The sequence below is a fragment of the Thalassophryne amazonica genome, chromosome 16 (genome assembly GCF_902500255.1).
Source record: "Thalassophryne amazonica chromosome 16, fThaAma1.1, whole genome shotgun sequence".
Classification (NCBI taxonomy): domain Eukaryota; kingdom Metazoa; phylum Chordata; class Actinopteri; order Batrachoidiformes; family Batrachoididae; genus Thalassophryne; species Thalassophryne amazonica.
The window spans coordinates 3,076,624-3,091,974 of record NC_047118.1 but is presented as its reverse complement, the minus strand read 5'-3'; the positions used below and the strand labels follow the sequence as shown (position 1 = coordinate 3,091,974).

Sequence of the window (15,351 nt, the reverse complement as noted above, 5' to 3'; positions counted from 1 at the left end):
AGCTGCCTTGGTCCGCACCAACTACAGGGGCCTGGCTAGCTGTAGGATTTTCCAAGGTGCGGAGCCGAGTCTCCAGTTCGCCCAGCCTGGCCTCCAAAGCTATGAACAAGCTACACTTATTACAAGTACCGTTACTGCTAAAGGAGGCTGAGGAATAACTAAACATTTCACACCCAGAGCAGAAAAGTGCGGGAGAGACAGGAGAAGCCGCCATGCTAAACCGGCTAAGAGCTAATAGCTGCGCTAAGCTAACGGATTCCTAAAAACACACAAAGTGAATAATGTGAAAATAATTTAGGTGATTCAGCAGAGAGAGTGCTTTAGTTAAGGCACGTGAAGATTACACTGAAATAAATCATTATCTAGATCAATCTAACTACGCAGATTAAACAGCTAACAGATACAGCAAAACAATGCTGTGCTCCGGAACAGGAAGTGATACAATCCCGCAGTGACAGCCAACCACCAGACACTAGGCGCATCAATCTGGCGAGGGAGTAAAGCAAAATGAGGAGCTTAAATACACCCAGGTGATGAGGTGCAGATTGAGAGCAGGTGTGCATGGAATACACCAGAATGAGGGTGTGGCCAGAGAGGGAAACACCCACCACCAAAGAACTACACCGAAAAGGTTTGATATTGCTAACATGAAATGTGGGATGAATACGCATGGATGGGGGCAACCGGAGACGAACGGAAACGGGGTTGATAACCTTGGATATGGGGAAGGGACCAACAAACCTGGGAGCCAACTTTCGTGGAACCCCACGGAGAGATAAGTGGCGTGTAGACAACCAAACTTTTTGGCCTGCAGAATAGGCAGGAGCAATTGATCACTTGTGGTCTGATGCGGCTTTATACAAAACGGAAGAACGACTGAGGGCTCGACGAGCCCTCTCCCAGGTTTGCTGGCAGCTAACCATCAGACTGAGGGCCGAGGGAACTGGGGAACGCAGGCTAACGGGTGAAAACAGAGATGGTTGATGGCCAAAAACCACATGAAACGGTGAATACCCAGATGAAGCAGAAGGCAGACTATTATGTGCTAACTCAATCCAAGATGCCCAAGTGGAAGGACGTTGAGAACATAAAATTCTAAGACACTTTTCCAATTCTTGATTAAAGCATTCAGTCTGACCGTTAGCTTGAGGATGGTACCCTGATGTGAGACTGGATGTGGCCCCGAGGAGACGGCAGAACTCCCTCCAGAAACCCGACACAAACTGAGGACCCCGGTCTGAAACAATGTCCTGTGGAAAACCATGAAGACGGAAAACATGAGTAAGCATGATTTCAGTGAGTTCCTTAGCAGTTGGCAACTTAGACAAAGGCACAAAATGACACATCTTTGACAAATGATCTACAACTGTTAGGATTACCATGTGTCCATTAGATGGAGGAAGGCCAGTGACAAAATCTATGGAAATATGAGTCCAAGGCTGTTTGGGAATTGACAGAGGCAACAACATACCAGCAGGAGGTTGTGTGGTAGACTTTTGCATGGCACAAACTTGACAGACATTTACAAACTCTGCAATATCAGTTTCCATATGAGGCCACCAAAACCGTTGCTGCACAACAAACATGGTTTTCTTAATTCTTGGATGGCAGAAAAACTGACTGGTATGCCCCCAATCAATGACCTCCCCACTGAGAGCTCCTGGGACAAACAATTTCCCTGAAGGACATTCAGCGGGAATAGATTCATTAGCAAGTGCGGACCTTACCCGAGTCTCAGTCTCCCAGGTGATGGCAGAGATAAAACAAGATGGAGGTAGAATATTACCAGGCTGTACCGGGGCATTAGGACCACCATACTCTCTAGACAATGCGTCAGGTTTACCATTCTTAGAACCGGGCCGGTAGGTGATGACAAAGTCGAAGCGACTGAAAAATATCGCCCAGCAGGCCTGGCGGGCATTGAGGCGCTTAGCCGTATGTAAATAAGCCAAATTTTTATGATCAGTGTAGACTAAAAATGGCATCTGTGCCCCCTCGAGCCAATGCCACCAATCCTCCAAGGCCACCTTTACCGCCAGCAGTTCTCGGTCACAATGCTGTAATTGCCTTCTGTTGCAGTTAACTTACGAGACAGAAAGGCACACGGGTGTAGCCTTCTGTCAGTGGGACACATCTGTGACAGAATGGCTCCCACGCCAACGTCAGAAGCATCAACCTCGACCACAAACTGCCGAGTGGAGTCAGGAAGGAGCAGCACTGGGGCTGCCATAAAGCATTTTTTTAGGACCCTGAATGCCTCATCACACTCCGGTGTCCACTTGAACACTCGAAGGGATGAGGTCACATGATAAAGTGGAGCGGCTACCAAGCTGAAATTACGGATGAATTTACGACAGAAGTTAGCAAACCCCAGAAACCTCTGCACCTCCTTACGGCTGCCGGGTACCGCTCACTCATGTACCGCTGCTACCTTATCAGGGTCCATCTGGATCCTCCCTTCCGTAATAACGAACCCCAGCAAAGACACAGTGGCTCTATGGAATTCACATTTCTCAGCTTTCACGTACAAATCGTTCATCAGCAAAGTGCGTAACACAGACCTTACATGCTGGATGTGGGTTTCAAGATCAGACGAGAAAATTAAAATGTCGTTTAAGTAAATGAAGACGAATTTGTTTAGATATTCACGTAAAACATTGTTAACGAGGTTCTGGAAAACAGCTGGTGCATTAGTAAGGCCAAAAGGCATCACCAGGTATTCGTAATGCCGAGTAGGTGTATTAAATGCCATCTTCCTCTCATCTCCTTGCTTAATTCTGACTAAGTGATATGCATTCCGGAGATCCAACTTCGTAAACACTTTGGTGCCCTCAAATGACTCAAACGCAGATGACAAAAGGTAACGGGTAGCAATTCTTCACGGTAATATCATTTAACCCGCGATAATCTATGCAAGGACGAAGAGTTTTATCGTTCTTTTTGACAAAGAAAAACCCCGCTCCTGCGGGTGATGAAGAGGGCCGAATCAACCTGGTGTCAAGAGACTCCTGAATGTATTCCTGCATAGCGGTGTGTTCTGGGCCTGACAGCGAATACAGTTTTCCCCGAGGTGGGCTTGCCCCAGGTAGGAGATGTATGGCACAGTCATAAACACAATGAGGTGGAAGTGACTTTTCTTTAGCCTTGCTAAACACTGGTGCTAAATCATGATAACAGGGTGGTACTCCCACGAGATCAGGAGGAACAACAAGCGGCAGAGATTTGGACCTGATCAAACATTTCCCAGAGCAAGATGATCCCCACTCGCTTATTGTCCCATTGACCCAGTTGATATTAGGGCTGTGCTGTTGCAGCCAGGGGTGCCCTAGGTTAACAGGGTGAGTCATCTTGTCAAAAACAAAGAAACTATTTGATTCCACATGGTTCTCATTGATAGTCAAATGTATGGACTGAGTTCGGTGAGAAATCAGTTCCAATTCGTGGCCATCCACCGCCTTAACCACCAGGGGGCACGGGAGGTGAAATAATTTAAGGCGCAGGGACCTGGCGAGTGATGGTAGTATAAAATTAGCATCAGAACCAGAATCCACAAATGCGCGCACCAACTCAGTGGACTGATCAGATTCTAATTCAGCAGAAAGAAAATTCTGAGAAGCTGAGGAAGAAACTGAGCTGTGACTCACCTGTACTGAGGCTTGATGCTGTGCCGAGGCACCCCTGACCGGGCAACAGGAGACCAAATGACCTGACTGTTCACAATAAAAACAAAGTCCGTCGTCCTATCTGCGGCGTTGTTCCTCTTGTGACAGATGTGAGCGGCCCAGCCACGAGGGTTCTTGTAATCTGTGGTGTGTGGAGACAACCTCGGTGCGGTGAGATGAAGCTCCGCCCTGGTTGGAAGTGGAGCAGCATTGTGGCTGGTAGCGCATCTCCCGGCGTGGGCATTCCGATAAGCGTCGGTCGATCATCTCATCCAAATCTTCGGGAAGCTTGGCATCGATCAGCTTGTCCTGGACATCGGCGGCCAGCCCTTGGAAAAAGACATCATGGAGGGCGGCTGGATTCCACTCGCTCTTGGTGGCAAGAATGCGGAAGTCCACGGTGTAATCTGCCACCCGGTGAGTACCCTGCTTCAACCTCAGAAGGGAGCGCGCCGCCTCGCGTCCTGGAGAGGTGTGCTGGAACACCTGCTGGAGAGCTCTAGTGAATGCTTAGAGGGAGGAGCAAGATGGCGACTGACGGCTCCACTCCCCTGTGGCCCATGCTGCAGCCCGGCCAGATAAGTGCGAAATCATGTATGCTATCCTCGTCCTATCGGACAGAAATATAGATGACATTAGTTCGAAGTGCAGTTCACACTGTGTGATAAATGGTTGAACATCTCCAGTCTCTCCAGAGAAATGGCGGCGTCAAGTAGCTTGGTCCGGGCTGGCCTGAGAGTTGAGCTTCGACAGGAGCTGTTCCATAAGAGTGCTCACTGTGGACATAAAAGTATCCTGACGTTGTGCTAGCTTGCTAAAGCTGGTGCTGAGATCGGCGAGCCGATCCTGTTGCTTGGCAAGCTGCCCACTATGGTGGCGTACTGCAAACTGGAAAGATATCGAGTCTGCTGTGTCCATTGTTGGCCAGATTGATCTATCAGGTTCTGGATGATAGTTCAGGCTGGACACAAATGCAGGACTCTGACAACTGGCTCTGTATGTAAAAATAGTTTACTGAAACAGTAAACGGGGTCCGGTACACAGAAAGGCAGTCCAACAGGAATAACAAAACTAGGAACATCAGGCAAAGGTGTGGTTGAGGAAACAAGCAGGTGGTCCAAAAAAACACATGAAGCAGGCTGAACAAGATACAGAGCTGGAGAGAATGCACTAGGCGCATCAATCTGGCGAGGGAGTAAAGCAAAATGAGGAGCTTAAATACACCCAGGTGATGAGGTGCAGATTGAGAGCAGGTGTGCATGGAATACACCAGAATGAGGGTGTGGCCAGAGAGAGGGAAACACCCACCACCAAGAGCCAGCAGAGACAGACAAGAGAAAAAGTGACAGACAGACCCAAAGAGGAAAAACTCCAACAAAAAAACAGAAAATAAGTGAAAAAAACACAAAGCCAAGAAATAAAAGCAGACAAAACTCAATTCCTGACAATTCGGACAGTGACGGAGCCACTGGATCAATATTCATGTGTGAAAGAGGATCTGGCAGTGAGGGCTGGACTACAGATGGATGAGCGAGGGAGCTGCAGGGAGGAAGGTCGGGATGGACGGGCTCTTAGTTGATTCCCAGATATTAGCCCCTGGTGCATTTGAGTATGAGCCTCAAGAAGAAACTGCAGCCTGTGAGTACCTCAATCCCAGTGTTTTCCAAAGAACTATTCATTTTCCTGCTGCACTTCCCTCTAATTCCCTCCTTCCTGCTCTTCCTGTCTGATTTCTTCTCACCCTTCACCCGTCCTTCAGAGCTGAGAATGTTAGTAAAGCAACAGTAAAGGGTCATTTTGCATCTGATTTCTTGACTTTGGGGAGACGTTCTTTCAAGAAATGAGCTTCCTGAGACAGGATGAGAGGAAATAAATGATTAAATGTTTGTTACATTTAATTCTCTTTTTTAAAACTTATTATTCTGTTTTCAAGATGAACTTTTCATAATGCATTTAGTTGCCATTTCTTTGTAGTTGTGTCCGTTAAATCCAAGAAATATGACAATGACAGGATTTGCAGCTTTCCCCCCCCCCCCCCAAGTCAATGATTCCCAACATGTGGGTCGTCACCTCTTGTTCAGCTATGGAAAACTAAATAGATACCGTATTTTCTGGAGTATAAGTCACTTTTGTTTATTTACTAGTTTGAGAGGTCATGCAACTTATACCCCAGAAAATATGATACATCTTGATCCTGCCCTTGATGGGCTTCCTGTTATGACTTTTTCATTGATCTTTGCTTTCTTGTTCTGTACATCTGTATTTGCATTCCTGCCATGTTCATGTTTTCATTGGTTTTGTTTTCTGTTCATCATTCATGTATTGTGTAGTTTTGTCTTAGTAGCTGTTTTGCCATATTGTTTTCATTAATCGTTACCTTAATTTAATTTAATTTAATTAGCTTATAATGCGCCAAATCACAGCAAAAGCCATCTCAAGGCGCCTTACATAAAACAAGTCAACATAAAATTGAATAAATAATTAAAAATGAAAAAAAATTCAAATACATAAATAAAACAGAAGTAAAAGAATAAAACAAATAAAAATAAAAACTATCCATAAGAAAGAGAATAAAAATAGGTTTTGAGCCTTGACTTAAAAATGTACTCGGACTCAGACTGCCTCACGGTCACAGGAAGACTGTTCCACAGGGTGGGTGCACGATACGAAAAGGCTCTTTGACCTGCTGACTTTTTCTTCACCCTGGGAACACAGAGAAGTCCCGCATCCTGTGACCGCAAAGTCACTTCACTCTTGGTTTGGTTCTGTTTATTTCATTTCTTGTATTATGCTTTAGTCTGGCCTTTTCTGTGAAGTTTACTTTTGTCTCTGGTTTTGTTTTTAGTTTATCACTTAGTTTTCTGTTTAGTCATTTTAGGAATTATCTGTTATTCTGTTATCTGTGGGTTTGTTAGCCATTTTGTTCTTGTTAGTTTTTATACTCTAGCCACGGTCAGTTCCGTTCTAGTTTTGTCTTAGTCTTTTATATTCTGGCTGGTCTGTTCACGTTAACACTTACTAGTTTTTGGGGTCATTTCTTTCCGTTTGCATGTCATGATGTTTAGTTTTTTTTTTTTCTCTCTCTCTGTTTTCTTTCGTCTGTCTCATTGCACTTGTCTCTGCATTTTGTTATTTCTGTTTTTTCTTCATCAGGATTACCTTTTGGTTTTTGCTGTTCAGTATTTTTGCACTAAGTCACGCCCAGATCCTGACAAGAATCCTGACAAGAATAGAATAGAATAGAATAGAATAGAATAGATGTGGAAATAATTCATCTTAGTCTCACGTGTTGACAAAAGTTGTGATTGAAGGTTTGGGTGAACTGTAGAAGATTTTCAGATTTCAAAGTGGGTTGTTTGACTCGTGATAAAGAACTGTTGTTGTGTCATTATGAAACAACATCATTGACTCTGAGTTTGTTGGCTGAATGATTTCATGTGCGCATTCACGTGCTTCTTTACAGAGCTTATTGATACACGTGCACGTCACTGAAGCTTAGCATCTAGATGTGGAGTCAGTGCCTTTCTCTTATCAAAGGTCATCACAGACTCTTTTTCACCAAATATGGCCACGTTCACATTAAGGAACGTTATTTTGCTTTTTTTCTTCTCTTTGACTATTTTGAACGTTGACTATTTCTGCCCACTGTTTGTAGCTGAAGTTGGTAAAGTGGGAAGATGCAGGATTTTCACTCAAAGCTCGTAAAGAGCAGAGCATTAAGGTTTATTTGTGCAAAATCTATCATGTAAAACTTTAATAATAAAGCTGCATTTAATGTAGTTCAGGTTGGGCACCAACGTGTTTATGTGTAAAATCTACTTTCAAACTCTGCAAATGTTAGTAGATTATTTATGTATGATTTAAACCCGATTTATTTATGTATGATTTAAACCTGATTTATTTATGTATGATTTACACATTAGGAGACTTCGACCGTTAGTCAAATCTCAGATTCAGGAGGAGCAACGTGGGTTTCCGTCCTGGTTGTGGAACAGTGGATCAGCTCTTTACCCCCGCAAGGATGTTGAGAGTATAACCAACTTGGAAAAAGTGTACGACAGGGTCCCTCGAGGTGTTCTGTAGGGGGTGCTGTGGAAGCACGGGGTACCGAAACCGCTGCAACGCAATGACCAAAGTACAATGACAAAAAGAGAATAGTTGAACCAAATTAAATTAGCTGCTTCAATTGGTAACATCTAAATGGTTTAAGTCATTTGAACAGAGTTGCTGTAACTTACTTACTCAAGTTCAAACAACTTACTTCATTCAGGTGTTACCAACTTTTTAAGTTGTTTCTTTTTCAGTGATAGGAGATGTGCCCATATTGATGAATGAATGAAGTTAGTAACACATGTTAATCTAACTGATTAACTTAATTTCTGTTGTGTGTCGACGCGGGTTGAGGAGCGGACCTGCGTCTGACGGAACCCAGCGCTAAAATAACCAGAAAGCGGTTCCAATAACAAAACAATTTATTTTTCCACCCTGGTGCATAACAAAGTGTACAAACAAAAACTGCGTCGGTCTGGCGGCGTGAAGGACGGCACGCTCTCCAGCGCCCAAAAGGATCGAAGCCCGGCGCTTCTGGACCCACGTTCACTGCCAAAGACCCCCAGGTGGACACGACAAGCCGACTCTGCGAAGGATAGAAAGGTGAGGTAAGTCAGCAGCTACAACTAATATCCTTCAAAAGGCACACACTATCAGCAACACATTCAGGTCCGAATTCAAGCTTTATGTAAATGAGCAGCTTCTCACAACAGGTGGAGGATCATCAGTCCGCACGCCACGGCAGTGAGAAGCGAGCTGCACAATTCTCATCATAGTTCAAATATACTGTGTAACAAAATAGCAAGTTACTGTTAACAATTATTCAGATAATCAATCACCTCTGATGTGTGCTGACAGCATGTGTCCCTCACAGGCACGATGTGTCAAACCCTAGCGCGGTCCTCAGCGTCTCATAAACGAACATCACAAGGTCGAGTTCCCGGCAATTCTGCTTGAATCACACATGACTTAAATGCAGAACGCCATCCAATTATCTGCTTCAGCTGAAAGTCTTTAAGGTTTCACGTGAGCACCATCCACAGGTGCTGCACATCATGTTGATGAGGGTGAAGGACTCTTCTGCCAGCACCTTCTCCACAGACAATAAATCAGTTTGCATACCACCTGGAGAGCAAAGAAAAGAAAAGAACACCAAAATGTCCAGCCACACCCCCCCAACACACAACAAATTTCAAAGAATTTAATTCATTCAGGTCTTACTAATTCAATTAAGTTGGTTCTTTTTTTCAATGTAAATTGACAGTCAGTGTTAATTTAACACTGGAAGGTTGTCCATATGTAACCACAAATTTCAGTTTTAAATTAACACGGGGTAATTTTGTTGTGTGGAACTTAATTTTTACCTGAGGCCAAAATATGGCCATCAGGTATTGCAAAGGTTTTGCATCAGTCAGTCCATCTGTGTTTAGTATAAGTGCAGTCTTGTTACTGCCAGGTTCAAATTCACATGGAGCATTCTTGGGACACAAACCTTGGACAAGTTCAAAGATGGCTAACCTTGACCTATTCTAAGAGGTCAAAAGGAATTCTGCTTGCTTTGAGAATTAATGTAAAATTAAGTTTTGTACTTAAATTTGTTTGGTTAAGTTAATATTTAAAATGAGCTGCAATCCAAAGATAGATGTCTAAATAAATAATATAGAAGTAATGAATACTTATGAGTTCAATGGTACAAATATTTCATGAGGTGAAAGCTGGAACATACCATTCAACAAGGCGAAGTAAATATTTGTTCCATTGAAAGAATGTATCAACATTCATTATTTGTTTTATATAAAGGCTAAAATAGATCCTCGTCATTTGATATTTTATTAATTTAGAAACAACAGAAAAGGGATTTACATTTTGGTGTTCCACTGCTGCTAAAGTCCAAATTGTAATGTGTAGTCCAGTGATGCTGTGCACTGACTTCGGACTTCCATAAAAAAAGAAAAAAAAAGACTTTGTGTAGTTCCTCAGTCCAGCCAAAAATCACGTCATCTTTTCATCTGAACAGCTCTTCATGTATCCAGACGGCTTACAGCGGAGTGGATTTTGTGTGTGTTATAAGAATTAGCAGCGTCAGTTAGCTCAATCAAATTGTTGTCTCGGTAGAGTTGTTGTCCCCACGTACACACACACACACAACCGGGTTGGCGCATGTGCGCGTGTGTACTACCAAAACAAAAAGACTGTACATCCTCAGTGCAGTGAAAAATCACATCAGAAATTAGTCCAACTTTTCATTCTAACTTCCTGCCAACAGCCTCCAGACAGAGCAGTGGATTTGTTTTGTGTGTGCGTGCGCACGTTTTTTTTGTGTGTGTGTGTGTGTGTGCATGCGCACATTTTGTGTGTGCGTGTGTGTGTGTGTGTAATGGTACCAAAAGTATGGAACCAAATTTGCACTCTTAATGGAACCAAACTGCACTCTAAATGCAATGCAACACAAATGGAACAAACAATCCATGTCATGTGACATACAAAGCACCAATAAAATGACAAGGATTCACTCAGCCATTATATAACTTAAAATATATAAGTTATAATAAGTTGTTATTCTGAGTTCACGAATTTAGCATTGTCCATGAGGTCAGGGATCCAACTGTAAGTTGACTTTTGGCTATCAGTCCATCTTATTTTTACCAAATGTTCACTTCTCAGATGAATAAACAGACCTTGCTGCACATTTGAGCAGCTTTTGTCACCAGTGAGTGGGCGATGTGAGAATTTCAGGGATTCTGGTACAGTTCCTAGTTGAAAAGAAAACAGCCATTTACAAACATCATGCAGAGCTTTGCGCTCCCAGTATTAATGTAGAAAAGTTTTGATTTTGAGAGTTAACGGTTCTTGAGTTAATCTAATTTATTAACTTAATTTCAAAGAACTTAATTAATTTAGGTGTTACTAATTGATGTTGTGTGGGCCGCTGAAGAGGAGGTACTGCTGGCCCACCACCACAAGATGGCGCCCTGCTTGAAGTGCGGGCTTCAAGCACGAGAGGGCGTGGCTTTGCTGGAGGTGACAGCTGTCATTAATCAACACAAGCTGTCACCCATCACCACCACTACACAGACCGGACTGCAACTCCACCTCCTCGCCGAGAAATCAACTACCATTCAGGTAATTTCTCTGCTGACTGACACTTTGTGTGTAATAACCTGAACTTCTGTTGCAGCCGTTTTCCTGGAGTGTTTCCTTATCTGGAGGATTGGCGTTTGGTGTGACAGCGACGGCTTCGCCTCACACCCCAACCCAGATAAGTGGTTGACCAGGAGCTGCACGAGTGTGTGTGATTGGAGGTGGAGGTTTTCCCTCCTTTACTTAATACAGACTGTGGGATTACTGAGTGTGCGAACTCACACTCATCTGGACTGTCTCTGTTCTCTGCCAGCAGTACCGGGTCTGACTGCTGAAGACAGCGGTCACCTGGGGCGCAGGGCTTGGCAGCTCCGGTGTTCTTCAGCTCCGTTGGCGGTGGAAGCTGTGTGGGGATCCAGCTCTTCTCTCTCCAGGCGTCTTCTATCGTCGAGCCTGCCCACATGTCACCTGGTGTATGATTGACAGTCACCATATTGTTATTGTCTGTACGTTGTTGTGCGATTCACAACATTAAATTGTTACTTTTTGGCTTATCCATTGTCCGTTCATTAATGCCCCCTGTTGTGGGTCCGTGTCACGACACTTTCACAACAATTGACACAATTCAATTAAGTTGGTTCAAGTACTTCCTTTTTTCTGTGTGATTATCACACCTGCACTGGCCATCAAGTCGTTACTGACCTCACGTCTGTCCGTTTTTAAGAGACTGAACTAAAATCACTCCCCTGTACGTGGTGCACAATCAATCCCAGCGCCCATCCTCATCCTCATCCCTAACACTGACCAGAACACTGAGAACAGGGAATCACGTGGTCCCGGTAAAGTAGGTTTGACACAGTGCAGATGCAGCGTGCTGTTTAGAAAGTAGAGTTGGTGCCAGAGCGGGGCCGTCCCAGTGCCAGGTTTGTGTAAGGTCAGAAGCAGATCTGTGGTTTAAAGGTGATGCAGGAGAGAAGATGGTCGCTCCGCGGCGGCGGGCAGGTCAGCCTGTGTGAAGGTCTGCAGGAGCCTCCTGCTCTGCTGCCAGGAGGACAGTCTGGACATGCAGGCTCTCATTGTTGTACTGGTCAGTAACCACTCCAGTTCATACTTGGGTTTTTTCCACTCCGTCATTAACTGTTACCTCACTGTTTGCTGATGTTCTGCCTGGAACAAAAAAAATGGTGCAGGAAGTGTTTTGCTGCAGGGAGGAACAGTTTGGAGCTCTGTATTATCTGTAATAATTATGGTAGCCACTTATTTTGTTGCTTTAAAAAGGCATAATTTCAGAAAAAGCTTGTCAACATGTTGTTCTTAAAGGGTTAAAGGTGTTTTGTTTTTCCAAAGTGAAATATGGTGATATGTCTATGGAAGTTTTTAGAAACAGTAAATTAAAGCTGACATATAGGAAGAAAAGTGTGAGTACATTATTCTTTGTGCAGGATTCACTCATTCATTCCTACTTATACACTATCTGAATTAACAGGAATAACTGGGCTTTAAGTTCAAAGATGATGACAATGACAACTGTTTTCCCCACAAAAGAATGACATCACCCAGACCAGGATTCACAATCTTCTTCAAAGAGTTCATTCAATGACTAATAATAATATGGTCGCTGCATTATTATTATTATTATGTGTGTTTGTTTATTTTATTTTTTAACTTCTGCATTATGCGTCCTACCCAACAGGTATTTCATCTTTTTTGCAGTTAAACAGTATTATTTATTATTTCATTCTCTTTCTTTTATTTCTTTTTCATTCTCATGATCTGGTTATTCTACGTCTGTGCATGTAAGATTTCCCCTGTTATTATTTAGGACTGAAATTTATTTTTTGTTTTTGTGACATATGTCACGGAAGTCCATAACTTCCTCTTTGCTTTGTGGGACACGCCCACAGAGTCAACGTGTATCAAGGTGAAATCCAGATTGAAAAGATATTCCTGATGCCTTGGCTAGTGGAAAATTCCCCTTTGCTCATGCAAGTAACCTGGTGTTCTAATCCCACTGCCTTGGCTGACATAAATGATATGATTTACTAAATTATGCTGTTTTTCTTCATTTTGCTAAATTGTGCACTTGTTTTACTAAACTGTGTGCTTGTTTTATTACACTAAGCGCTTGTTTTGCTATATTGTGAAGTCATTTTACTACATTGTGCACTGGTTTTACTATATTGAGCACTCTTTCTACTACATTGTGTGCTCGTTTTGCTACATTGTGCGCTCGATTTATTAAATTGTGTGTTGGTTGTTCTACATTGTGCACTCGTTTTACTGCATTGTATGCTCATTTTACTATATTGTGCGCTTCTTTTGCTATATTGTGAACTCATTTTACTACATTGTGCACTGGTTTTACTACATTGAGAACTCTTTCTACTATATTGTGCACTCGTTTTACTGCATTGTATGCTCATTTTACTATATTGTGCGCTTGTTTTGCTATATTGTGAACTCATTTTACTACATTGTGCACTGGTTTTACTATATTGAGCACTCTTTCTACTACATTGTGCACTCGTTTTACTGCATTGTATGCTCATTTTACTATATTGTGCGCTTGTTTTGCTATATTGTGAACTCATTTTACTACATTGTGCACTGGTTTTACTACATTGAGAACTCTTTCTACTATATTGTGCACTCGTTTTACTGCATTGTATGCTCATTTTACTATATTGTGCGCTTGTTTTGCTATATTGTGAACTCATTTTACTACATTGTGCACTGGTTTTACTATATTGAGCACTCTTTCTACTACATTGTGCACTCGTTTTACTGCATTGTATGCTCATTTTACTATATTGTGCGCTTGTTTTGCTATATTGTGAACTCATTTTACTACATTGTGCACTGGTTTTACTACATTGAGAACTCTTTCTACTATATTGTGCGCTTGTTTTGCTACATTGTGAAGTCATTTTACTACATTGTGTGCTCTTTTGCTGAACTGTGTGCTCGTTTTACTACATTGTGCACTCATTTTGTTAAATTGTGCTCTTTTAGTAAACTGTGTACTCGTTTTACGACATTGTGCACTTGTTTTACTACGCTCTGTGCTCATTTTGCTAAATTATGCACTCGTTTTGCTGCATTGTGAAGTCATTTTGCTAATTGTGTACTTGTTTTACTATAGTTGGAGTTCATTTTAAGCTTTGTAAAATAAATGCACAAGTTAGTAAAATGAGGGAATGATTTTGTATAATTAGAGCACAATTTTGTGAACAACTTTTTTTGTGTATTTTGTTATAGAACATTGTGTGCATGATCTACTTAAACGTGGCCACAATTTGTAAAATGTGCACTCAGTACTGTCTTCACACATGTAAACATGAGCACATTATGGTTTATTTGAGATCTCGATCTTCTAACCGCAGGTGACCTGCTACAAAGAGCAAAACTCGGCTATAAACCGTCACTACATCATGGTGAAAAGTAAGAAGGCTTTAAATAACTGCCTTCGGTTATCATCACTGACCAATATGAACTGTAACGTGTAGAACTGTAGTGTCTATAATGTTATGTGGGCCGACCGAAGAGGAGGTACTGCTGGCCAACGCCAGAGGGCGCCCTGCCTGTAGTCGGGTTTCAGGTACCAGAGGGCGCAGTCACCACCCAGGAGCCAGGACTACCAGCATCACTGCACCATAAAAGCCTGGAGGAAACACCACATCTCTGCCGAGATATCAGTTTACCACTCAGGTAATTCTCTCAGCTGTTGTTTCTGTGCCGAACGCACATACCTTGTTTGTTCTGAACTTTTTGCAGGAGTACCTGGAACTCTACTTACAGCTGGAGCTGGGTTTGTGGACGGTGGGGGAGTGACGATCTTCACTCCTCATTCCACTTACGTTAAGCAGTAGTTCAGGTTCTGCCGTTAACTGGTTCCAGAGTTGGAGGTGGAGGTGTTCCCTCCAAGTGGATAAACATTGTGAGTTGCTGACTGCTTACTGGGTGTCCACACACCCACCATTAACCTGTTTTTGTTCCTGCCAGCAGTACCGGATCTGACAGCTGAAGTAGAGGCCACCTGGGGACATGGGACTTGGTGGCTTCGGTGTACTGCAGGTCTTCGTTGGCGGCGGAACCTTGTGGGCCCCGGCTCTTCTCTGGATAAGCGTCTCCTACCCTCGGGCCTGCCCACACATCACCTGTTGTATTTTTTAATTGACTGTCTAAAAGCAGTATTCGACCTGTTGTGCACATTTGCCACAATAAATTGTATTTATTGGACTATCTATTGACCGTTCATTTGCGCCCCCTGTTGTGGGTCCGTGTCATTACACTTCCCCAACATATAATGTGTTTTTTTTTCAATATTCATTTAAAAGAAAAACAGAAAAGCAGAAATGAATATATTACAAGACATTGAATGAAAAGGAGCAGAGGGAAGAACAAGTCTTATATTTTCTGCCCCTTTTTACAATACAATCTTTCAATTTTAAGCATCATTATTCAACATTATTTAACAGATTACATTTTTTGACTTTGTCACAACCCACTGACTTATTTCATAGTTTCATACTTAATATATCTAGTTTAATACGTTTTT

At 42.7% G+C, this 15,351-nt stretch overlaps 1 protein-coding gene across 3 annotated transcripts in view; it reads left to right on the top strand.

Moving 5' to 3' along the window:
• kcnh6a (potassium voltage-gated channel, subfamily H (eag-related), member 6a) overlaps nt 1-15,351 on the top strand; it is a 102,929-nt gene that overhangs the window by 54,856 nt on the left and 32,722 nt on the right. The gene's annotated exons all lie outside the window — the stretch shown is intronic.